The following is a 25,964-nucleotide window of genomic DNA, read 5'->3' on the forward strand; positions in this document are numbered from 1 at the left end:
TGAGAAGTTCTTCAATTTGGTCGTCTTCTTCTACTAATTGCTTATTTTTTCTTCTGTGTGTGCCCAATTTCGAGTCTTTTTAAATATCTATATAATTATAAAAACTCTTTGGGAGACCACAAGTGAGTGTAAAAAATAGGACAAGACTCACACACAAAGTTTATGAAGTGTGAAATTTAAACAATCCATTGTATGTATAGAAAAGGATTGGACGACAATTAGGGACATGTGTGACGGGAGGGTTGGGCTGTCTTCTGACCAGATAAAAAGTGATATGGCTTTCAGGAGACTGAAACCTTTGATATAACCATTAAAATGTGTGCTCCCAACCGTACTCCAAAATAGGGGCCACTCAATCGATAACCTCTTTTGAAAGTTGTTTGCAAAGGAAGGATCAGTGCTATTAGTTACCGCTCAAGGGGTGGGGACCAATATTAGGCGATACTAAGATACATGGAAAAAGGACTTGGAAGGAAAATCCTATAAGTGGTGAGGGCAGACGCCATGGCTAGATCTAATAACACAACCTATTGTGTTCCCAGAAAGTTACGCAGATGGAATGGCAAGAAGCGGGAAAGGTAGAGAGGAGGGGCTTCAACTCAATGTTTTCTGGTGATACCAAAACCTGAAAATCTTTTGGAAGTGTGTAATTGGGTAGGGGGGAATATATTTATCACAGAGCTCCTACTTGGATCCCTCCAAAAATCCAAAATTCATTTTACTCATAATTTGGGAAGGAAATAGTACTGTTATCGCTGGAGGAAAATACATCTTGGAGAAGGAATTGGTACTGGAGCCAGACTCCTGGTTCCATCGGGTCTGGAATCCGGCACTGATAAAGAAGCTCTCATTTGCAATGCAGTAACCAGAGAAATACTTCAATTTGGAGCTTACAAGAGTCCCTGTTAGTCATGAACTGTGGGAGACACTTTCATTTCTGGAATTGCCGTGGGTTGGTAGGGAGAGGTTTGATAAGGGTTAAAAAGCCTGTTCATTCAATAAATAGTCCTTTGATGGAGTAATAAGGGCTTTGCCCCCCCCCCCTCTGTTCCATCTTTGTGATTTGGTCTTCCGCCAATGAATAAATTGTGTCTGGTAAGTGGGGACATAAGAGATAAAAGATCTGTCTGTCTCTCAAGGTAGGACACGCATGGTGGTCGGCTTTTCTTTATGGAAAGAGGTTATGGCAAAAAAGGACAACTAAATAAAAAAAATAAAAAAATAGTCTGATTTCTTTAAGCTGGGTTTTCATTTGCAATTCGAATAGATTTCCTACTTTTTGGGAAATCACAAAAATGTTTTTAAGTGATACATTTCCATCAATAATTCCCTTCCTCTACACGTATTATTCCATATTGTCCACAGTATGTGTCATGAAAATCTTCTTTCATTTTTTGCTGGTCAAGGAAGCAGGCAGTGCTTCAGTAATGTGTACCCCAATTACTCATTTCAAAATCATTTTAGAGTAGATTTAAATATGTACTTAGGGTGGAAAAATCAATTTGAATGTAGGTGACTGTCCGCAAAGGTGTAAATGTCTTTCTAAAGACCACTAAATAATATCAGAACTAAAAATGAAATTCTCTTTATTTGACCACACTAATGCAGGGACAGAACAAGGCTTATAAATGCCAAACAATTTTAAAAAAAACGTTTCCGGTTCACTGCGGGGCCTCAACATATTGCATCATGGTAAATTTTGTGGTAGATGAAATGTCTCACTATTAGTCAGTACCTGTAAAGAATTCAAACTTAAACGGAGACTAATTTGGGTGTTATTTCCAAAAACGCCAATGTGCTACGTAGTGTTCTCATGCAATGCTTGTTTAATGGCTAATGCGGATTCTAATGAATTACACCACAAAGCCATAGGAAAGGCTCTAAATCTTCTTTAAAGATTCAGTTGTGTTTTATTTTATTTCCATTAGCCACTCTGTGAACAGCCTATTAGGCCGTGGACCTCAAGTGTACATGGTTCCCTATATCTGATTCTACATTTGATTTAATCTCGTATCTACTTTATGGCACCCGCCAACTTGCTATGGACATTTCCTGGTCCACAGGCACCCAAGTTCACTGACCTATGAGAAATCTGAGGTCACAACAAATACAGACATTTATAGGATTGATAGTGTGTTTCCTGACAGGAGATTCACAAAATTAAATGTTGGTCCAGGGTTGCTATTTATCAAGAAATGGAGAAAAGGTCAAAGGCAATTTCCTTTTCCATGTTGTACAAGATGTTACGGTACTGAACGAGCAAACATTAGTCTAATTAAGGATCAGGAATTTACATATGTTTCTTTTTTCTGATTTTTTACAAGCCCTTGATATGGAATAATGAAATTGCAATATGTCTCCCCAACATGCTGAGTCCAGTTTCCTGAAGTTGTTTATTGTATGTATACTTGGTTCCATGAGATGACATTGGTCTGGCAATGCATGAGGCCTCTGTATGAGTTGTCTCTGTTTTAAAAAGTGCTTGAATAAAGAACATTCAAGATGCTCTTCCCTACTGTGCTGAAAGACCCACTTTGGAAATGTTAGCTACATGCTGTTCAGTTTCAGTTTCAATACGCTTTATTCGATTTTCACAATGTTAAAAATCATAAAAGCAGACTCATACAAAAATATATCTATACAATCCAACAAGCATAAATAACATTTAGATTAAATCAGTTACAGTGAATCTATCGAATAATTAGTAATTCATAATTAATTCCGTAGTCTTAAAACACTTTTTAAAAACATTGTCATAGTCATTATACATAGAGGGTTTCCCAGTTGCTGCAAGTTTAAATACGCTGGCCTACATTGCCGCCAGGCCCCACATCTCAAAAATTGTTTAATCCATCTGGAGCGTTCTTTATTATACAATTTGCAAAACAAAACCAGGTGGAAGGTAGTTTGGGAAGATATGTTGTCACATGGGCATACGGCCAAAGTTCTGTGCCAGTCGTTTTTAACTGGAAACGACACGAGGTGGTGGAATAAGTTAAACCTGAATCTGGTCAGGATGAAACTATCAAACCCCAAAGTCACAAGGTTTAGGTATGGTTGCATTCTATGGGTGGTCAACAGTGGAGAGGTGTGGCTCACTGGTTAGAGGCGGCAGACCCGAGTGCAGAGAACGGCCCGGGACCAGGGTTCGATTCTCGACGCGGCAGGGTCTTGGACCAGGATCAGCGGACTGATAATTCTCGCATCGGTGCCTACTCCGACCAGGGAGCACACTCGGCAACTCTGGGCATTAGCTTGCCTCATCTCCACAACGGCCCCACACAAACGCTGGGGATGCCTGGTTTCACCTTGGAGACCCCCAGGAGGGACTATCTCACAGGGAAAGCCAGGACGGGTTCCCCAGCGGTCTATAGCACTACGAGGCCTCCGGGTAGCAGTGCGCTTTACAAGACACAACAATTTACAATTTACAACAGCAGCTGATGTTCGAGCACAGTTTTCTTGGTGACCTCTCCACTAAGCCTTAATATGTTAAAGTGCTCCATGCATAATTGTTTCAGGACTTTCTTTGGGATTTCCCCAATTTGTTTGGGGTTACTGAACCATTCTGGCCTGTCGATATCGGTTAGGACCCTCCTAACATACTCAAGCCATTTAATGCGTTTTGCATTGTCGAGGGCCATAACGTCGCTGATTATTCCCTGATTTAGGCCTAGTTCTTGTGTCGCCCAAACTCTGCGCCAGAGCAGGATTGGTTGGATTCTAATCAGGTCTGTTAGATGGTCCATGCCTAATTCAGCGTGACAGTTATAAACAGATGTGCCCTTCGGGAGGGCCAGAAGGTATCTAAAAAAATTATTTTCAACAATTTGGAGCGATGTTACGTCCTGATACCCCCATATCCCTGCTCCATAGAGAGCAATACTTCTGCATTTTGCCACGTATATGTTGAGCATGATTTCAGGTTGTTTTTTACCCAATTTGCTTGCGAAGTTTGTTACAGCCGCAATCGATCGTTTAAAAGCTAGAGTCCTATTTTTCAGCTCAGGGCCCCAAGCCCCAGATGCATCAATTGTAACACCCAAGTATAGAAATGTTTTAGTATATTGTACTTGGAGACCTGCCACTTTAAGTTGATTACATCTGGCGCCACCTTTACCACAGCACATCACAAAGGACTTCTTAGCATTGAGTTTGAGGCCTCTTGCCTCCATATATTCTACATACTTGGTTAAGGCCTTTTGGGCACCCACCTTCGTTCTAGCCATTAACACGGCGTCGTCCGCATACAAGAGGGAGAAAATCTGCCTATTGCCAAACTTCGGTGAATCAAAGTTACTGGCCCCCAATTCCTTCTCTAAGCTATTTGTATATAATGAGAAGAGGAATGGGGCCAGCACGCAGCCTTGTCTCACCCCCTTCTGTATGCGGAAAGACCCGGTGCATTCCCCCCCAGACCATACCTTACTTTGGCAGTTGCGTTTGAGTATAATTGTCTCAAAAAGAGAACAATAGCTGGGTCTACATTCATCTCCTCTAGTGTTTCCCAGAGTTTTGTGTGTACTACGCAATCAAAGGAGAGATCAACAAATATTGCGTAGAGACAACCATCTTTGGCTCTGGTATACTTCCCTTGTGATAAAATTTAAAACCTGCTCGACCGTACCCATCCCTGCCCGAAACCCATATTGTACGGGTGTTAAAATGTCATTTTCCTCAGCCCACATCTGTAATTTGGTCAAGACCACTCTCCCTGCAATTTTCATTAATGAGTCCAGGAGAGATATGGGTCTGTAGTTTGATGGGCTTTCCCTGTCACCCTTTTTATATATAGGTATTATTACTGATTCTGCCCATGTTTTAATAAAACCTTTGGCACAACAGGTACCTAGGACCCGCAGACAAAGTGGGGCCCATAGGTCGGTATTCATCTTGTAAAGATCGCTAGGGATCCCATCTGGTCCCGGGGCTTTATTATTCTGGGTAGAATTTATGGCCATTAGTACCTCATCTAGGGTAATCTCGATTGGGATGGGACAATGGTTGCTCGATATTTGCGGTTCCTCTTGGGTATTACAATAAACATTTGAGAAAAAATCTACCTACGTTTTTTCATCGATGGCTATTTCCATCCTAGCTGCCTCTTTGTTATTGAGGAACGGTGTGTTAACTACCTGCCAAAATAGTTTCGCGTCTCTACTCTCTGCAGCCTTCACTAGATCTTGCCATGCTTTTTCTTTAATTGTTTTCTTCCGTTGGTGCCTAGCTAAATTATATGCCTTTCTGTGTACCCTTATTGCCTCATGGTCCCTTATCGTTTCACTCAAAGCTAGTTTGAGGGCCCTATGTGTCTTAGTGCATTGAGAATCGAACCAACCCTTAGCACTATTACTTTTTTTGGGGCGGGTCCTAGTTAGCACACCCTGGGTGATAGTAGAAATATTACTAAATGCCTCCAAAATTTCATCGTATGTAGACTTCTCCTCTAAGCATACCAAGATTGGGGGTAAGGCATATCCCACTATTTTCTGAAGGGTTTTTATAGGGTCTACCATGCTCCATTTCAGAGTGAGGCCGTTTTGCCGTGCTACTGCGAGGTCTTGCGACCATGCCAGGGTCTCAGTTATTGTGGTGATTTTAGTTCCTGGGGCAGTAACAAGCATTTTCAGCGGCAAATGGTCGCTCAATCCGATGATGGGGGTCTCATACTTAACCACCCGACCGCCAAACCTGTTCGGCATGATGATAAAATCAATGATTGAGTGAAGTCCCCTTGCTAAAAAGGTAGAGGTGAACTCTACCTTGGGGGAGCAGAGCCTATTTGCAAAGCCAAGATCGAAATTGGCCATAATGCTATTCAATATTTCCCCTTTTTCATTATGATGGAAGTGGCTCCTGCCCGCGTAATCCCCCTCCCCATATTCCTGGAACCCACATGTTTCACTATCGCATAGGTTTACGTTGAAATCACCTACCCAGGCCCATATTAAGTCTTTCCCTTTCACACTTTTTATCTCCCTTATTTCTCGTGTCAGGTTTGTTAGTTCTTCCGTAAAGTCAAAGTTCTTAATATTGTTATAAAAGTTAACCACAATCAGCACATCAATGGGGTTTAATGAGATAGTGACCAATTGAAAATAAGGTGAGCTTGTTCTTCCAGGGGTGATACTGGAGTTTAAGCGGTTGGACACATACACAAATAACCCCCCCTTATGCCTACCGTGGCTAGAGGGTACAGCTGGGACATGGAAGGTCCGAAATCCATCTAGATGTAATTCAGTTAACACCCAGGTTTCCTGGACACATAAAATGTCGATGTTACTAACGAACTCCCCCCACGCTATTTCTTGAACTTTATTTGCTAACCCACACACATTCCAGGACACTACACTTACTTGGGGTTCATGTGTACTTATGCATTTGAGTTTGGGTATATTTTTACATTTATTTATTTTACACAATATCTTCTTTTCTATGTTACCCTTCAACTTCACCTCGTCGATTACATTTCCCTTGCCTAGAGCATCATTTCCAGTCTTACTATTGCGCTTAGACCTAGTTTTCATATTTTTATTTATTTATTATTTGCGGGTTTATATAGCGCTATGAATAAACTCCCGAAGGGGTATCTCCGCGCTAAAGACAACCGGTATGAAACTGATAATGGAAGCAATGCAGTTAAAAGTACAGTGAAGCTCCTATGAACCAGTAAGTGATGGTTAGAATGAACTAAATAGAAAGGTTTTCAAAAATTTCCTGAATTGGAGGTGGTTATGACATTGTCTTAATGAGAGCGGGAGTGAGTTCCAAAGACTGGGGCCTACTACGGACAAAGCCCTGCCACCTAGCCTTGATTTGGTTATTTTAGGGACACTCAGTAACAACTGGTCACTGGATCTAAGGGCCCGGGTAGGGACATAGGGAACAAATTTGCTGGCAAGGTACTCTGGTCCCAATTGATTGAGGCCCTTGTGAATGATGCAGCAGGTCTTAAACTTCACTCGTAGGCGTATTGGTAACCAGTGGAGTTTGTGAAGTAGTGGTTTTGAGGGGGTCCTGGGGGGTGCATTTAGCACCAGCCTGGCTGCTGTATTTTGCACCACCTGTAGACGATCCAAAACCTCCTCATTTGCACCTGCCATATCTCTGGTTATATTTACCTTAGTTTTAGGAAGCAACTGACCGTGACCAGTTCTAGAATACTCAGGTACAGCCTCTTCCCCCCCCCCATATTTGGTAGGACATGTTTTAAAAGATGGTACCATATCATGAGTATCATCAGTCCCGTCGTATCTCCCCAAATTGATCACAAGTTGTTTTTCAGACTGGGTGGGAGGTTCGTCCAGGCCGAGGTTACCAGAGGTGTACAAGGTAGCAGTTCTATTATGTATAGAGTTACCCTCCATAATACAAACGTTGTTCGCCTCATGATCAAACAAACAAAGCCTCGCGTCTTGCGGCATTGTGGGGATCAAGGACTCAATAACTGTCTTTGATCTCACATTCAGGTCTAAACTAGGTACATAGTGGCCCCCCCCCCATATCTGGTAAGGACTCTGGAAGATGACTCATAGACAAGGGAGAAGAAAAAGATTCCTCTGATGTTTTACAGTTAGAGGAGTACTCCCACGTGCTTCCCAATTTGGAGACTAGTGGACAGAGTCATTCATTCAGGTCCAGACCTGAAAGGGGTTCAAATAGGTTGTGTATCGGAATATTCCAATATTCATTTGGATTTGTGGGATAGTGATCATGATCAAAGGGGAGAAAAGATCTGTTTGGGCGTTGAGGTGGAAAGAAAGGTGGGAAATTATTTGTGTAGTGTCTTATGGTAGTGGGATACTGTTTACGATTAAAAGATTGCTGGGGATCAGAGCGACCCCGTTTTGGGGGATTAGTGCGAGACATCAACAAAGCTTCAGGGTAGAAGTAGCTCAGATTTCGAGAAGATACACTGCCCTCCTTTCTACCAGGGAACCATTCGCTGATATGGGTGACAACTCTGTGGTCCCTAAAATGTATTATTATCACGTCCCCCTCTATGTCTTTAGGTTGCACGCCTACCCAGCCACACCGTCTGACGGACACTATGTCCCCGTTTAGATGTAGTGGGAGAGGTATATTATTCCGCAGCCAGTCTGTAACTTTATTTTTAAGGCTGGTGTTGGGTTCTATGCTACCCACTGGTACCACAGGGACACTGGTCAGAATGATAACGTAATTAGATGATTCTGGTGGCAAATCAACGTTTTTCCTGAAGTTTGATTTTACTGAGTTCTGTATTGGTGCATTCGTTGGCATGGGGTCTATGGGGACAGGGGCTATCAGGGGACCTGGTTTAGCCTTTGCTTTATGTAAAACTTGTGTGGCCACTGGTCTAGAGGTGTTATTATATGCAGGGTTTTTTTAGGTATAGGGTTATCCTCTCGTGGAATCGCAGTATTCTGTGTTGGATGTTTAGTTGATGGTCGGGTTTCCCTTGGGATGGATTCTTTAGGGCCTTCCCTTGGATTTGAAGCTGCTAGAATACGATCCATGCTTTCCCCTAGCCTTTTAACTCTCTCTAAGAGTGGCAGCATTAGAGATTTAAAAAGGCGTTCAAGGTCCTCCATTAGCCCTTTAGTCGTCAAAGCTTCTGGGAACATACTCATATTATTTTTTATTTTTGGCCCTCTTAATACATCTTTCTCTGATTCCTTGATAGTCTTATTTGATGTATTCGCTGGTGGTAAGGGTGGATTTAAGTTTTTAGGCCCCTTTCTAACCCCTATATTCCTCCTTCTTTTCCTTGGTGGCGAGTGATACACTTCCTGACATCTCTTATTTTGTGTCTTTTCTTTGGGTGCACTAACTATTAGCAGTGATTGTGTCACCATTAGTGCCGCCTCCTCCGAAGGTGAATTCGATACGGGGAGTGAGGCACTTATGTTGGACTGGGAGGCTTGATCCAACACTATGGGGGAGTTCAGGTCAATTAAAGGGTGCGATATAGATGGTGACCCAATTATATTAATAACATTATTTGATTCATTAATAGTTAAAGGGAGTGACCCATCCTGGAAGATCAAGGGGATATCATCGGTGTTAAATAACTCTGCGTCTGAATCCCCCACAGGTAAAATGTTGTTATCTAATTGAGGGTTTAGTACCTCTTTTTGAACCAAGGTTGGGGGCTTATTTTTAAGAAGTTCGATAGAAAAGCGGCGCTCAGCTCATTTCTCGGCCAGCGCTATCTCTCTATCTATTTCTCTAGTTGCCCGTGCAAAATACTTATCTAAAGGCCCAAGTATAGAAATCCCTACAGTGGAAGGCAAAGGGTTCGGTACATCTGTAGACATCCTAGTACCTCAGTTCAATGTCAATGTGGGTAAAAAGTATGGCAGTGAAATCAAAGTACAAATTGTGAAAAAAACCTCTAAAGTTCAGGTTTTCCTTATGGTGAAAATAAGGCGAGACTGATATCAGCTTACAGTTGCGATGACCGGGAGGCAAAATAGAAGCGTGGATCAAATGTTAGAGGGTGGGCCCAGCCCAGCCTCCTTCGGCCCCCTGACGCCCACAGACGGCCCGCCCTTTGCCCGGGCTTCGCCCGGCGCTCCTGCGCAGCGTGTGGTTTGTTGATTTATATGTGATGTCAAATGCGTCCAAGGGGCGTGGCTACCAGGGGGCGCAGACCAGATGACACAGGTCAGGCAGGGACTCCTGGGAAAGCGAGTCCCTGCAGCTCACCACCCCTGATACAATGTAGCCTCTTGCCCCAGGCACACTCAGCAGGGTCCCAAAGCGGCGATTAGCAAGCCGCGCAGCGGCACCCGCGGAGCGGGTGCTGCAAGTCGTGAAGGTGCAGGCAAAGGGAAAACAAAGTTAGAAAGCGGTGTCCCAGGTTCGGTCTCCTCCGGTCTCCTCGGCATTTCAAAATTCCCCTCCTACATGCTGTTAATTTGTAGAACCACATTTTTGTTCCAGACAGGGCTTTTGAAAGATTTTGCCAATGTTTATTTCCTAAATAGGAATCCTTTTATGTATGTATTAGCTCATCAAGACATTTGGCTAATAAAACAGTATATATTATTAGATCATTGGAATGCTGAGAGCTCCATTGTAGGCAATGGAGTAGCTCCAGGTTTATAATGGCTGGTATAGGCCCTTAGCTCCAACATTCCAATGTTTATCTTCATGTTTCTCCCTTTTTAATTTATAACATTCTACCCTTAGTGATCAGAATGTTCTTATAGCTCTTTTGTCTCTGTCTATATAGGTTGTTAACACCTTAGCTGCTTCGAACGTTCAGCACCCAGTGCTGAACGTTCGAATAACGAGCGCTGGCCCTTTGGCCAACGGTCGTGCGCAGCACTGGGGAGGTAGCGCTCGTGACGACCGTTGGCCGACGGCAGCGCTTAAGGGGTTAAAGGCCATGTCCCTCTATATAAGCCCTCCCCTGTGGCTAGGACCTATAACTCGGGTTGAGGGCCTTTAACAACCAATATGGCCATGGCAGTGGGCTATAAAGCAATAATATAAAACACTGAAATAATATTTCACATATCATAAATTCGATGCCTTTGATACCAATGATAACAACTATTTTTCAAATCATGTTTACAAAACGTGCAATAACAATATCCATCTAAGAGATTTGATGTGTCAAACAAATTGGTCTGTATCTGGTTTCTCAGTTATACTTTTTATATGTGTTTTTTTCCGTTGGTCTACAGAGAACAATCTCTTAAAAGATGTATCACATCACATTTTACACATAACTTATATACACACAATCTATTTTTATCTGTATCACAGACATTAGCCCTTGCAACTTTCAGACCGGATGTACTCCTATTCTTGAGCGACCAATTTGCAATCACATCTCTTGCTCTGGCAACTTTTCCTATTAGAACATTTCCATGGCCCTGGTATAGGTATAAAGGGGCTAAGGAGCTTTTCCAGAGAGATAGTTTAGATTACTCTGTCTACTCAATGTGTGGACTTAAGTTTCAAGAGTGGCTTATACTCTAACGCTGAGTGCTGTTGATCTTTGATCATATATCAATCATGACGTTATCAGACATATGGCCTTAACATTTATTGAGTGTGTATGTTCCAAGTAATAGCTGTGAATCACCCATTTCCTCTCCTACTTCGCACTTCATCCTCTGTTTGGGTTTCTCCTGACCACAGGCTTCATATACACCCTCTCTGTATTCTTCCTAGACTTTACTGACAGCCCACAATTATAATGTTGCATCAAACTACTAAATGTTAAGTTAGTTCCTTTTTCTAACATTTATTATTCTTTGTCATCTATACCAATGAACAACATATATATATATGTGTATAAATATGTGTGCATGTATGTGTGTGTGTAAATATATATATATGGGTGTGTATATATATGTGCTATTGTTAATCACGACGGGGCTTATCCATTTCAACAGCAGGCACAACAGGGATCTGTCGTGTCTTACCTATTATGTCATCGATGCTGTTGCTCCACTTAGGCGTGGTGGTGACCGTGATAAATTATTACGCCGACTGGAAACGCAGTATATTGTTAAGCTCGACAGTAAACAACCAAATGGTTTAAACGCGACAGAGGGCATGCACAATTTTCTGTAGGAATGTTGATCCAGCTTACACACTCTGTATTCAGTTTATACCCAATATATCATGGTTCTGCTGTTATGTTATCCAAGCCAAGAATGTTGAATCATATATGTCTTGTAGTATATGAAATTCACAACTAAGCACCTGTTTTATGGGATCTGCAGTCCGATTTCTGGTTCTAAACTGTCTGTTCAGGTTTCTGGGCAGTGTAGTCTTTTAAATAATTATTGGTGAAAATTTCTTTAGGTGGTTTATTTGCACTGTGAATTCACTTGAGCACTTTTGGTATATACAACGTATACGTTTTTTTGTAAATAGTCCTTAATATTTATGTAATATAAAATTTTAAATGTATAAATTTTAAATAAGTATACAGGACTGTAGCTCGAAATCTTGGTTTTTACACTAAGGTGCTTTTTGGTGACATATTTTCCTTTTTTCACAAAGTTCTGCCAAGCTGTGTAGCAATTTTTAACGGTACTGCAATCAATTTCAACGTTAAAACATTTTTACAATGCTTTATGTAAATATTTTGTGAATGGTTTAGTCCTGTCTGCCAATTGATTGAGAGTTGAATCATGCATTCATGCATATCACTTTAGCTATCTTGCGATCAACTGTACATTTATTGCATTCATGCAGTTATGAGACATTCAAACTTTAAGGTATTTGTACAGTAATACATATGCATTGTCAGTGATTTTGACAACATTTGTATCAGGCATTTATTGACAAAATGAATTTTAAGTTGTTTTAAGTCAACACCAAAGACATTGTTATTTTTTGTACTGTGGCTTTAAATTGCTCAAACCTAGCCGTAGGCTGAACCATGTGACGCATGTGTGGTAGGTGTGGCCCAATAGGTTCGGGTCAGAACTGCATAAATAAAAGAAATCTCCGAACTCAAATGTGGTGTGTGAACAAGAGTACGCCAGTACTCGAAACGTTGCATTTTTGAAAGGCATTTAAATAAATAACGACTTGCCCGGATAACGTGGGGTCTGCCTCTTCTTTCGCCGCCTGTGCGTGGAGGTTTGAAGATCGTGTGAATATATATATATATATATATATCCTCAAAACTTTCTCCAAGCTGGGAAAAACGGGTCGCACAGCCAACTTTGGATTTTAAACAGCAATCCTTTTTATTTTGCTCATTTCCAAGGGCAACAGGCACAGAGATCTACGCGTTTCGGTGTCACTCCACCTTGCTCACGATCACTGGGTTTGCCCCACCCACAAACATTTAACCACAACAATTTTTTTTTATTTTTTCAAAAAACTGTGTTTCCTGTCACATGGTGTGCTAAGGATTGTGGTCCTTGTAGTTTTTGCGAATTTTTGACAAAAACTGTTTGTGAAAAAAGTGCATCCAAATTAAAAATTAATTACAAATTAACAAAATTAAATGCATTTTAGTCATGTGCCTTCCAATAGGCTTCGAATATCAATGTTTGATTTGCCTTCCAATAGGCTGACTCATACTTGTTATTGAGACATGTCCTTGCAAAATTTATTCATTAATGTCTGTTCAAAGGTGCACATACAACTCCTCCGATTGATTCAACCCATTCGGGTGCAGGGTCCTCAGGTTAATGATGAATTTCGATTCAACTTGTCGCAGTTTTTTCGCTCGATCACCCCCCCGCTCACCTTTAAAAATTGTTTGAATGCCATAAAATTTCAGTTTTTGCCAATCACCCTGGTGTGCTAGTTCCATATGTTTGGCTATGGCATTAGAGCGGTCCTTATGAATTGTGGCCCTCATATGTTGCAAGATTCGGTTCTTCAATTCAACAGTTGTACTTCCAACATATTGCATGGGGCAAGGGCACTCCACAACATATACAGTGAATTGTGTTTTGCACGTGATACATTGTCTGATTTTCCATTTCTTTTTGTTGGCCAAAGTAATTTCTTTTGTTGGCTTGGCTATCTGGCACATTTTACACCCATGGCATTTCATGAACCCTTTGGTTTTCAGCCAATCATCCTGTCTCTTTTTCTGGAAGTGGCTGTGTATCAAATGGTCCTTAAGGTTTTTGGCACGCCTGTAGGTTATTATGGGATGTGTTCCAACGATCTCTTTGACAGTGTTGTCTAATTGTAACAACTTCCAATTTCTTCGGAGAATTTTGCCAATCTTTTCACTTTCTTGTGAATAGTCTGTTATTAGACGGATTTTATTTGCCTCGGGGTCAACTCCTTTGTTTTTTCTCTTCAAACAATCCTCGCGTGTTTTTGTACTGCTTTTTACGAGGCTGTCTTTCACTGTTTGTTGTGGGTATTTCCTTTGGATGAATCTTTCCATTGTACGTTTGCTGTTCCTCTTCCACTCATCTTCTTCACTGCATATCCTCCGGATTCTTAAAAATTCACCGTAAGGAATGCTGTTTAGTAATGACTTTTGGTGGAAACTGGTAGCTTCTAACGTGGCGTTAGTAGATGTTGCTTTTCGATGGAGAGTTGTGTGAATTTGCTGATTTTTTATATAGATTTCTGTGTCCAAGAATATTATTCTCTCCTTGCTCATGTTATATGTGAATTTCAGATTTTTCACACTGGTGTTCATTGTCTGAAAGTATTCTTGGAATTCTGTTTCTGTTCCATCCCAGATTATGAATAAATCATCGATGAATCGCTTCCAACTCACCACTTTATTCACCGACCATTCATTTTTTGAGTTCCACGCTATTTCCTGTTCCCACCACCCCATGGTGAGTCAATGTATCACGTGCAAAACACCATTCACTGTATATGTTGTGGAGTGCCCTTGCCCCATGCAATATGTTGGAAGTACAACTGTTGAATTGAAGAACCGAATCTTGCAACATATGAGGGCCACAATTCATAAGGACCGCTCTAATGCCATAGCCAAACATATGGAACTAGCACACCAGGGTGATTGGCAAAAACTGAAATTTTATGGCATTCAAACAATTTTTAAAGGTGAGCGGGGGGGTGATCGAGCGAAAAAACTGCGACAAGTTGAATCGAAATTCATCATTAACCTGAGGACCCTGCACCCGAATGGGTTGAATCAATCGGAGGAGTTGTATGTGCACCTTTGAACAGACATTAATGAATAAATTTTGCAAGGACATGTCTCAATAACAAGTATGAGTCAGCCTATTGGAAGGCAAATCAAACATTGATATTCGAAGCCTATTGGAAGGCACATGACTAAAATGCATTTAATTTTGTTAATTTGTAATTAATTTTTAATTTGGATGCACTTTTTTCACAAACAGTTTTTGTCAAAAATTCGCAAAAACTACAAGGACCACAATCCTTAGCACACCATGTGACAGGAAACACAGTTTTTTGAAAAAATGAAAAAAATTGTTGTGGTTAAATGTTTGTGGGTGGGGCAAACCCAGTGATCGTGAGCAAGGTGGAGTGACACCGAAACGCGTAGATCTCTGTGCCTGTTGCCCTTGGAAATGAGCAAAATAAAAAGGATTGCTGTTTAAAATCCAAAGTTGGCTGTGCGACCCGTTTTTCCCAGCTGGGAGAAAGTTTTGAGGATAATAGCGGCTTGGTTCTGCCGCAGGATACCGCACATGCGTGAGCGCTGCATAATCTCCCGCAAAGGAACTGCTTTGGAGGTATATATATATATATATATATATATATATATATATATATTTATATTTATATTTATATATCTTACATCAAGCTACTGTTCTGCTATGCTCACATGATGAAGTCCCACTCATGCCTGTATGCAGTGCTGAAACACCAGTAAATTAAAACAGTGAAGTCACTTTCAATTTTGAATGTAAGTAAGATAAAACAGACTCCTATAAAAATGCATCCTCATGCAAGCAGCATACATAAACCTAGTTAAACTCTGCTGACAGGACACTGGGGTTAGAGGAAGAGATTGCAGAAGGTGGAAGCTTACAATGTTACTTTAGAGTTACTGTCATCATGGTACTTAAACTATGCCACTGCGTCGACCTGTTTTGCCACTGTGCAAAAATGCCTGTAACCTTCCGTGTTAGACGTGCTGAGATAACTTTATGGGTCTGGAATGTCAAGAGCGTGCTCTGTGTGTGGCATTGAAACAATGCCAGCCAGTCCTTTCCATGGATCAGAAAATGTGCCTCTGTAGTGTGTTCATGTTGCTAAACATTGTCAAATGTATCCTTCCATCATGTGGTAACACCCATAAATGTTGTTGATCATGGTGCTGAAATACTCACAACCATTTCTGTACAGCGGTCAGACACACCATCCCTCTCCCTGTCCAGAATGCTGAAACACCATCATGCTACTTTTGTTAGCATTCAGAAACACGTGTGCATAGAGCTGTAACACCATGAAGCTTCTCAGTCCATGAACGGTCTCAGTCCATGACGCTCAAACACCATCAAGCTGCTCTATCCCTGGAGCTGAGACACCTTCGCCCTCTCTATTCAGTGTGCTGAATCACCACCGACTAGATCTGTCTTGAGAGCTGAAATACAAGAAAACTCCTCTGTCTAGCATGCTGAAACACAGCCAGCCTACTCTACCCAGAGTGCTGAAACACCATCAACCCACTCTAACTCCAATGGAGAAACAGCATCAGGTTACTTTGTCCAGAGTGCAGAAACACCATCAACCCACTCGATATACAATGTAGAAACACAAGCATGCCACTCTGTCCAGAGTGCTGAAACACCGTTAACATGTTCTATCTACAATGCAGAAACACAATCAACCTGCTCTGCCATCAAGCTACTCTATCTACAGGGCAGAAACACCATCAAGCTACTCTGTCCCTGGTGCTGAAGCACCTTATCCCTCACTGTTCTGTGTGCTGCATTACCATCGACATGTTCTGCCTTGAGAGCTGAAATACCAGCAAATGTCTTTGTCCAGCATACTGAAACACAGCCATCTACTCTATTCAGAGTGCTGAAACACTATCAACCTGCTCTATCTACACTGCAGATACACCACCATTCTACTCTGTCCAGAGTGCTGAAACACCATCAACCTGCTCTATCTACACTGCAGATACACCATAATTCTACTCTGTCCAGAGTGCTAAAACACCAGCAACCTGCTCTATCTACACTGCAGATACACCACCATTCTACTCTGTCCAGAGTGCTGAAACACCAGCAACCTGCTCTATCTACACTGCAGAATCACCATCATTCTACTCTGTCCAGAGTGCTAAAACACAAGCAACCTGCTCTATCTACACTGCAGATACACCATCATGCTACTCTATCTAGAGTGCTGAAACACTATCAACCTGCTCTATCTACACTGCAGAAACACCATCATGCTACTCTGTCCAGAGTGCTGAAACACCACCAACCTGCTCTATCTATACTGCAGATACACCATCATGCTACTCTGTCCAGAGTGCTGAAACACTATCAACCTGCTCTATCTACACTGCAGATACACCACCATTCTACTCTGTCCAGAGTGCTGAAACACCATCAACCTGCTCTATCTAAACTGCAGATACACCATAATTCTACTCTGTCCAGAGTGCTGAAGCACCAGCAACCTGCTCTATCTACACTGCAGAATCACCATCATTCTACTCTGTCCAGAGTGCTGAAACACTATCAACCTGCTCTATCTACACTGCAGAATCACCATCATTCTACTCTGTCCAGAGTGCTGAAACACAAGCAACCTGCTCTATCTACACTGCAGATACACCATCATGCTACTCTATCCAGAGTGCTGAAACACTATCAACCTGCTCTATCTACACTGCAGAAACACCATCATGCTACTCTGTCCAGAGTGCTGAAACACTATCAACCTGCTCTATCTACACTGCAGAAACACCATCATTCTACTCTGTCCAGAGTGCTGAAACACCATCAACCTGCTCTATCTATACTGCAGATACACCATCATGCTACTCTGTCCAGAGTGCTGAAACACTATCAACCTGCTCTATCTACACTGCAGAAACACCATCATTCTACTCTGTCCAGAGTGCTGAAACACCACCAACCTGCTCTATCTATACTGCAGATACACCATCATGCTACTCTGTCCAGAGTGCTGAAACACTATCAACCTGCTCTATCTACACTACAGAAACACCACCATGTTACTCTGTTCAGAGTGCTGAAACACCATCAACCTGCTCTATCTACACTGTAGATACACCATAATTCTACTCTGTCCAGAGTGCTGAAACACCAGCAACCTGCTCTATCTACACTGCAGAATCACCATCATTCTACTCTGTCCAGATTGCTGAAACACAAGCAACCTGCTCTATCTACATTGCAGATACACCATCATTCTACTCTGTCCAGAGTGCTGAAACACCGTCAACCTGCTCTATCTACACTGCAGAAACACCACCATTCTACTCTGTCCAGAGTGCTGAAACACCATCAACCTGCTGTATCTACACTGCAGAAACACCACCATTCTACTCTGTCCAGAGTGCTGAAACACAATCAACCTGCTCTATCTACACTGCAGAAACACCATCATTCTACTCTGTCCAGAGTGCTGAAACACCAGCAACCTATTCTGTCTTCATTGGAGAAACCCCATCAACCTGCACTGCCCCGGGTGCTGAAACATCATGAAAGTGTTCAGTCTCGGATATCCAAGCACATCAACCAGCTTAGACTACAGTGCGGAAGCACCATCAACTCACTACGAGAAGTGTGCTAAAAACACCATTCACCTGCCTTTTTAGAGTGTTGAAACTCCACCAGCCTGCTCACCCCAGTGTGCTGAAAAACCATCAATCTACTCAGTTTAGGGTACTGAAATACTATCAACCTGCTCTGGTTGGAGCGGTGGGATACCTTAAACCTACTCTGTCCAGGGTGCTGAAACACGGCCTGCTTGCTCTGTTTAGACTGCTGAAACAAGGCCTGACTGCTCTCTCCAACGCTCTTCCTGGTGCTGAAACACCATCAAGGTGCTCTCCCCAAGCTGCTAAAACACAATCTTCTATCCCTAATGTGCTGAAATTTGACATAGTGGTTCTGTCCAGTGTGCTTAAAAAGCGAAAAAAAACTGCTCTGTTGGTGATGCTAAAACACCAATAAACAACTCTGCCCAGAGTGTTGAAACACCAAACTGTTGAGGAGAAGGTGCAATGTTTTTTTTCTCAAATGGTGCTTTACCCGGGGCGCAGAAATACTACCAGGCTACTCTGGCCAGGGTGCCTAACATAGCCAAACTGCGCTGACCAGGGTGCTGAAACACAGCCAAACTGAGCTGGCAAGCGTGCTGAAACGCTACCAAACTGCTCTGGCCAGGGTGCTGAAATACAGCCTAAGTGCTCTGGCCAGGGTGTAGAAACACTGCTGAGCTGCTCTGGCCAGGGTGCTGAAACACAGCCAAAGTGCTATGGCCAGGGTGTTGAAACACAGCCAACGTGCTCTGGCCAGGGTGCTGAAACACTGCCAACGTGCTCTGGCCAGGGTGCAGAAACACAGCCAACGTGCTCTGGCCAGGGTGCAGAAACACAGCCAGCGTGCTCTGGCCAGGGTGCAGAAACACAGCCAACGTGCTCTGGCCAGGGTGCAGAAACACTGCTAAACTGCTCTGGCCACGATGCTGAAACACAGTCAACGTGCTCTGGCCAGGGTGCAGAAACACTGCTAAACTGCTCTGGCCACGATGCTGAAACACAGTCAACGTGCTCTGGCCAGGGTGCAGAAACACTGCTAAGCTGCTCGGGCTACGGCGCTGAAACACAGTTAACCTGCGCTGCCCGTGCTGCTAAAACATCAAACTGTTGAGTCGCGGAGCAGTATTTTGTTAAAATGTGCTCTCTCCGTGGTCCTGAAACTCTACTGCGCTGCTTTTTCCAGGGTGCTGAAACACCGCCAGACTTATCTGTCCAAGGTGCTGAAACAGTGCGCTGAAAGACCGCCAGACTACTCTGTCCAGGGTGCTGAAACGCTATCTAGCTGATCTCGAAAGGTCCTAGTCGCTCCCTGTGCTCATGGTGCAGTAATTAAATCAGAAGCAAGCCTGGCAATAAAATGATACTGGTTTGTACATAAAGACTCCTTGCTCCAACCTCTCGGCTCTCTTCAAAACGTTGCACATCTAGAAGCAGACACAGAACAATAGCTGTTTTGAGTACACAAACAGTTGATCCGCGTAGCACACTCACCTGGGTGTTTATACCCCTGCGGGCAGGCCTGGGGGGCACCGCACGCCACGCTGTCTACAGCGCCAGGGGCCGCGCCGCACAGGTCACCGCCGGCAGCGCTGTCCTCGCCTGCTACGGGAAAGTTTTGCTCCGCATTTCCTCTGAAATTGAAACTGATTCTCCATGGGTCGCCATGGTGATGCGGAGCTCTCTTCTGTTCAGGCAATACGGGCATCGCTTCATTAGCACAGCCTGGGTGGCACGGTTAACCCTTATCGAACCACAACCCTCGCACCACAGCACATTTCCTGCCCTGCCCCCACTACCCCTTCCTGTATGGGATCACAACGACGAGTTTAACGTTCGCTTTTGCCCACCGCAAATTTTGAACTGGAAGAGGTGAGTTATAATCTTGGCTTCCCCCCTTGAACAAATTGTGTGACACTGGGCAGAACTATGGGTCTCTGCTTTGTCTCTCTTCCCTCGCGTGTCAACATTGAGCCTGCTTGCAAACAAGTAAACGTCAGCTCTATAAGATAATTGCGCATCCGGATGCGTATCTCGCCCTTTTCAAGCCGTTCACAGGCGTTGACTACACTGAAAAAAACAACATAGTGCTATCAACATTATCTTGTATGTGTTAGCTTTTAATGTTCAATGCAGGCTGCCCGGCCGCGGAATCTCGCGTGAGCGCCGCTCCCCGCCAGCCACAATGTTATGCAATATTATCAGTGCGCCCAACAATCACAACGTATTGGCTGCCAATAGCAGCGGCCCACGTCCGCGTCTGACAGCATCCCCTGGCCGCTGCAAGCAGCGCTTCAAAGAAGCCATGCGCTAGCGAGGCGCTAGCCAGCACCGCGGAGAAATCCGTGGGCGCCTTAATAACCGCGGGCTGAAAACTGACACGCTATATATACATCTGTAAAGGTTTGACAGCGGCTGTAAAGCCAAAATACAGGCCAATAAAGTACTGCTGTTTGATACTGTATTTTATTTTATTTAACGTGGTAACGATTGGGCGAGCGCACGCGCGACCACGAAATTAGCTTTTATCTGGAAATCGGCAGGTGGTGGTGGGGGAGGGGGGAGTGAACAGTGCCATTTGACACAGGGTCAATATGTGTAATCTTGCCCATGCCTATGTTTTTCAACAGCCCCATTGATCAGAGATGTTCAAACCCAGGCCATCTGATAAATGATATCCCTCCCCCCCCCCCCCCCACAACGAACGGGATCGTCCTTCCAATATAATTCACTTTATATAGAATGCACAATGTTTGTAGCCGCTACAACGGCCGCGCGGTCTCACTCTGCCCTCGCAGGCGCTCTGTTTCTACACACTCTTAAGTTCCCATGTACCATCTGATGTAAACTCTGTACAGCATTTCTTTTCAGAGAGCTAGGGAAATGCATGCATGCAAATACACATACTTTTACAGCCCACAGCGAGAAGCATATGGTAGAACGGGGCAGCCTCCCCGCCCCCCCCCTCAAATACAGCCTGACTTCCTGGTCGCGCTTAGTCAATGGCTAGCAAAGCCCAGAGGCGCGTATGTGTCATCGTCCAGAGCGCACGGGCCACTGAATATTTCACAAAGGAGAATAGCATGCTTTTCTTTCTCTCGCCCAGTGTGTTTTCCTTACCTCTTCCACGCGTTGCTTTTCTTTTACTCAGTCATGCTTTCCGTTCCCAGATCCAGCAGGGCTCCGATGGCCGATTGTTTGAATTAATGCATCAAAAAATCACACAAGGCAAGAAGCCCAGGCGCGAGCGGTCTCCGAGCTTCCCAGGCTGGCTCCCTCCGGCTCTTCCCTCACAATAATATTACCCATGCAGGAACAGGTGCAAAGGTCCAAGTCCAATCCGGATCGGCGAACAAAAAAAAGACACGGAGTTCAAACCTACGCAGATTAAGAAGAGGAAGGGAAAAAAAGAGGCCGGCGGAATAAAAAAAGCGCAAATGGAGAGAGAAAAGTGGCGGAGCGCGCAGATGAACGTCGTGAAATCGGCAGATTCAACGAATTTCTACTCCTGTTCCACAGCCGGGGCCATGCGATCGACAGCGCAAGAGGGATGGAGGTGCGAACAGCGCCTCCTGTTGGAAAACTAAGAGAAGGCAGCGAGGGCGGCTGTGGAGAGGGTGTGAATGCGAGGGCAGAAAGAGGCGCAGCGTGAAAGTAAGCCAGCCCCACGCGCGTTCCCCCTTCTTTCTGTTCACTCACTGTGTTCTGGAGACTTGTTGTTGCACCTTAGAAAGCGTTGCAAGTGAACAGGGTTAAAATGGAGCCCCCGAGTTTTGGTGTAATCTGATTGGTAAATCTTGTATTACACTGAAAACAGAAGGAGGGTTGGCGTCAAGTCCAGGGCTGAAGATGTGAAACTGTTCGGCGATAAGGACATGACATGGAAAGAGCAGGTGCACAAAGTCGTTTTAAACATCGGACGTTTTTATCAAGTACACGTCTACCATCCTAGTAAACGTGCGAATGATAGCTTAGAGGACCAATGCACCTGCCACAGAGATCGACGTGGACGCAACGGGTTGGTCACGACGTGGCTTCAGCCTGGCATCCTCCTAATGCCGATTACGTTACTAACATTGCCTGGTGCACCAGCAGCTGCTCGTATTTAAACTTCTGGTGTTGGCTGCTAGTTCAAAGCAACAGCTTGACCAAAATCGCTAAACAGCGTATCACTATCTTTCTTATATTCGTAGATGTTTTCATTTCTACTCTGCTTCTCACAAATACAATTTCTTTTTAAATGGAAGCGTTTTGTGAAGCCGGTGTGTCCATTTTTTATGAGCACGTCCACCTGTGTTATTAAAATCCCCCCTCTTTCGTGTGGTGTTTATGCGTTTTCACGTGTACGTATATTTAGCTGTGCGATGGACTGACTCGGAACCCGCGCCGTGTGATCGTGAGCAGGTGCTTCACAGACCCCGGCTGCTCTCCTTTCAGTCTTTGAAAGATGAGCCGGGCAGCGTGTCTGAGGAGTGTATGTATGTGCAGGACCGCCAGGCGGGAGCAGTCGAGGGTTACTGGGACAGCGTGTCCATAATTCTCAAGAGTGTCTTCGTACCTTCATAAAGCGGAGAAAGCTGCGTTTTGAGCCGGAACAAGCTCAGTGTTGACAGCTGTTTTAGAAGTGCCGTCATCGTGCTGATTAAGATATGTTAACCCTTATCTGTCTATCATCTGTAATCTATTCTTTACAGAATTTTTTTAAATGCTACATTTTGAATCAGGATTACGCTGCACCGTCACTGCCAATTTTGGTGGTCGCACCTTTTTAGTGGCAGCAGCAAAACGATGAAATGCTGCCCCCCTCCCCCCACCTCAAATCTCCCTTGAGTATCCAGGGTGATGAACTTTAGGAAGAAGGTCAAAACTTGTCCCCTTTACATGCATCTTTCATCCATCATTTCTGTGTTTATGTTTAATAGTTAATTTAGACAATTCCGTTAAAATTCATGGTACAAAGCGAAAATAGTGCAAACATAGGTAAATCAAACTTAAAAATCTGTACAGATACACATCTCATTATATAATCCAGTCAGGTGCTGTGTGATATAGTACTAGAGCGACATGTGCAAACTTAACTGGACTGAGATAAACACTTATGCAAATGAGCAAGTGAACAAACTGTGGTTGTGAAACTCTGCACTAATAGCCTCAATTTAATTGTAATTTCAGTCCATGTTATACTACCCGAGAGCGAAGGGCCTCGTATTGTACTGAGTTTGAGGTGTAGAAACCAGTATAGTGTTTCGTCCACTTCTATGATCTTAGCTGGACCAGACTGCACCTATGCACTAAGTTGATTTAGTTAAAATGAACAGGTGTGTATTTTGGTAAAGGCAAAATAAAGAACACCTTAAAATATTAAAACAATTCTGTGGGACTTGCTTGATTCAGGGCCATGACAAGGAAGTTTTATTTGCATGGTCACTTCTACATCCAAGCTGCGGCTTATGTGACAATTTATGTCACACATTTCTTTATTTTACACTAACACAATGGTTCTTCATCAGTTTTACAAGACAACAGGCAGGCCGACCAGAGACAGTGGCAAGGTCAGTGAACTCCTGGATGAAGATCACGCGTCTAACAGCCAGAGTGCTCACTTTGGAAGTAGGGAACCAGGTTCGAGTCTCAGAGTCGGTTCAACATCCTGTGATTCTAGGCAAATCCCCTAATCCCCCCATGCCTACTAAAATTGAATGTGTCCCTGTGTAATGTAACTAGTGCTCATGCAAAGTGCGCCAATACCTTCGGGTCGAGTTCGCGGCGTTATATGATACTGCAGCACAAAATTGACCAATTGTGGGCTTCGATATCTACTGGATGTGCAGATTGCTCCTAGTACCTTGTTGAGCGCCTCAGGACAGGACAGGAGATGACGCACATTGGACTTTTTAACGGGTTCAAAAACAGGTCTGAAACATCAAAAATTGACAAGACAAACCCCCTGGATACATTTGCGGCGGGTTATGATACTGAGTCAGAGTGACGCATTCTCTTACATTGCTCATAAAGCATGGGACAACCTCCCACTCTGCAGCATAGCCCCCTCCTCTCTTCTTGAATGAAGTTGAAGCTGAAGACCTGGCTTTTCAATTAACCAACCTACCATGACAGGGCCGGGCACACACCCCTGCTCAGCACCAGGATACCCTCACTGGCGATAGTGTCCACCACAAATACACGTAAATGAACATGAGATAAAATAAAAAAATAACATACGGTAACATAATGTAATGTAACTTAACTTAATGTAACAAAGTAACCTAACATAACAATTGAGATTATTTAACAATCCATAATTCCTTCTTAAAAGGTTTAAATTCACATAGTTCTTACTCATCCATCTAGCCAACTATAGAAGATATTTAACAATGATTGCCATGGGGTTACTCTGATACTTTTATCTGTAAAGTTCTTTCTATGTCATCTACAAAGTTCACATAAGTGAACTCAAAAGAGTAGATGGTGAAGGCCAACAGACAAACATACAATTAAAATAAAATGAGGAGACGGACCAGGACCTGTGATACACTCCAAGTGATTCCCCTCAGCTAAGAAAAGAAAGGAGGCGTGTTGACACATTACACAGCTTCCTGAGTGGCACTCGGTGACTTGGTCAGCCAATCAGAATGCCCATTCTGTGGGCTGTGGCTATTGACAGAGGCGCATTCTGCCAGCTCTTTATGTCCCTCCGGCACGCCCTAGCAGTGCTGCAGGGGCTGGATGCTTTTATCCCACCTCTTCAGGTAAAATAAGTCTCCTGCTGCAGCAGGCGCTCCAAATTTTATTGAATGGGAGCTTTATTTTCCTTTCTAGTATGACTTGAACAGCAGTTCATTACCTACTTTATTTTATGTCCTCACCTTCAACTTGGGTCCATAACTATGGGGAAAGTAACTAACATCTGTTATTGCCCAGAGGTGCAGGCAATTGTGTTTAATTAGAACATTGAAATGCTGGGAACTTAATTGAAGCCAATGCATGCCATAAGCCAACAGTGAATGGTATAGACCTTCAGGGCCAACATTGCATTGATTGTCTTTCTAATTCTCCCAATTTATTTTCTGTTAAATTTGCTTTTATAAACGTAAACTCCTATATTTCATAATATTATGAATGGGTTTTATAGACCCAGTGTGGCATTCTCTAAGAGTAGTCTCATTTTGTTGATTGGATTTGATTTTTGCTCTCTTATAGGTGTTTTACTGTTAAGTAAGAGGCTGCTGATCATCAAACTTTTCATCCTTTTACTGCAACATATGTTTCCTATGTACACCCCAGCAATTAAATAGATGAACCAATAGTCTTTATATTAATTAGACCGCAGCCTTTTCTCTATAAAAGGAATTAGAACATCTAAGTTGTGATTTAGTGTTTAATCAGTAAGAAAACATTACAGGTTTCTCACAATGATTCAGTTCAGGGTTGAAGTAAATCATTGATTATCGATTTTCCCTCTGCACCTGTGATTATATATCGATTTTGGTTTTCATCACAAATTTCGATATTGGTGGGATTCTTAAAGATAGCACTATCTGCAAATAGTAGGTGGACTTTAATATGGATTTCCCCATGTGACCAAAAAAAGAAGGTTAAGCAAATGCAGGCCTTTGATCAATTTCTTTGCAGCGGGCAACACACTACATTATAAATTGGAATCATGAGTTCAGTGATAATGTCCTACATGTTATCCACAAATAGCAAATTTGGGCAAGAAGTAGATATGTCAATTTAAAAGGAAAGGATAAAGAAGGTAAAATAGTTGCATTGGACGAAT

General features: G+C 43.2%; 1 protein-coding gene across 1 annotated transcript in view; it reads right to left on the reverse strand.

Moving 5' to 3' along the window:
* KCNJ6 (potassium inwardly rectifying channel subfamily J member 6) overlaps positions 1-21,549 on the reverse strand; it is a 1,175,059-nt gene extending 1,153,510 nt beyond the window's left edge. Inside the window, exon 1 of the mRNA XM_086935411.1 lies at positions 21,305-21,549. The gene's annotated coding sequence lies outside the window, so the exon portion shown is untranslated. The remainder of the gene's footprint in view (positions 1-21,304) is intronic.
* Positions 21,550-25,964: the final 4,415 nt, after the last annotated feature.

The sequence above is a fragment of the Lissotriton vulgaris genome, chromosome 8, assembly GCF_964263255.1.
Source record: "Lissotriton vulgaris chromosome 8, aLisVul1.2, whole genome shotgun sequence".
Taxonomy (NCBI): Eukaryota; Metazoa; Chordata; class Amphibia; order Caudata; family Salamandridae; genus Lissotriton; species Lissotriton vulgaris.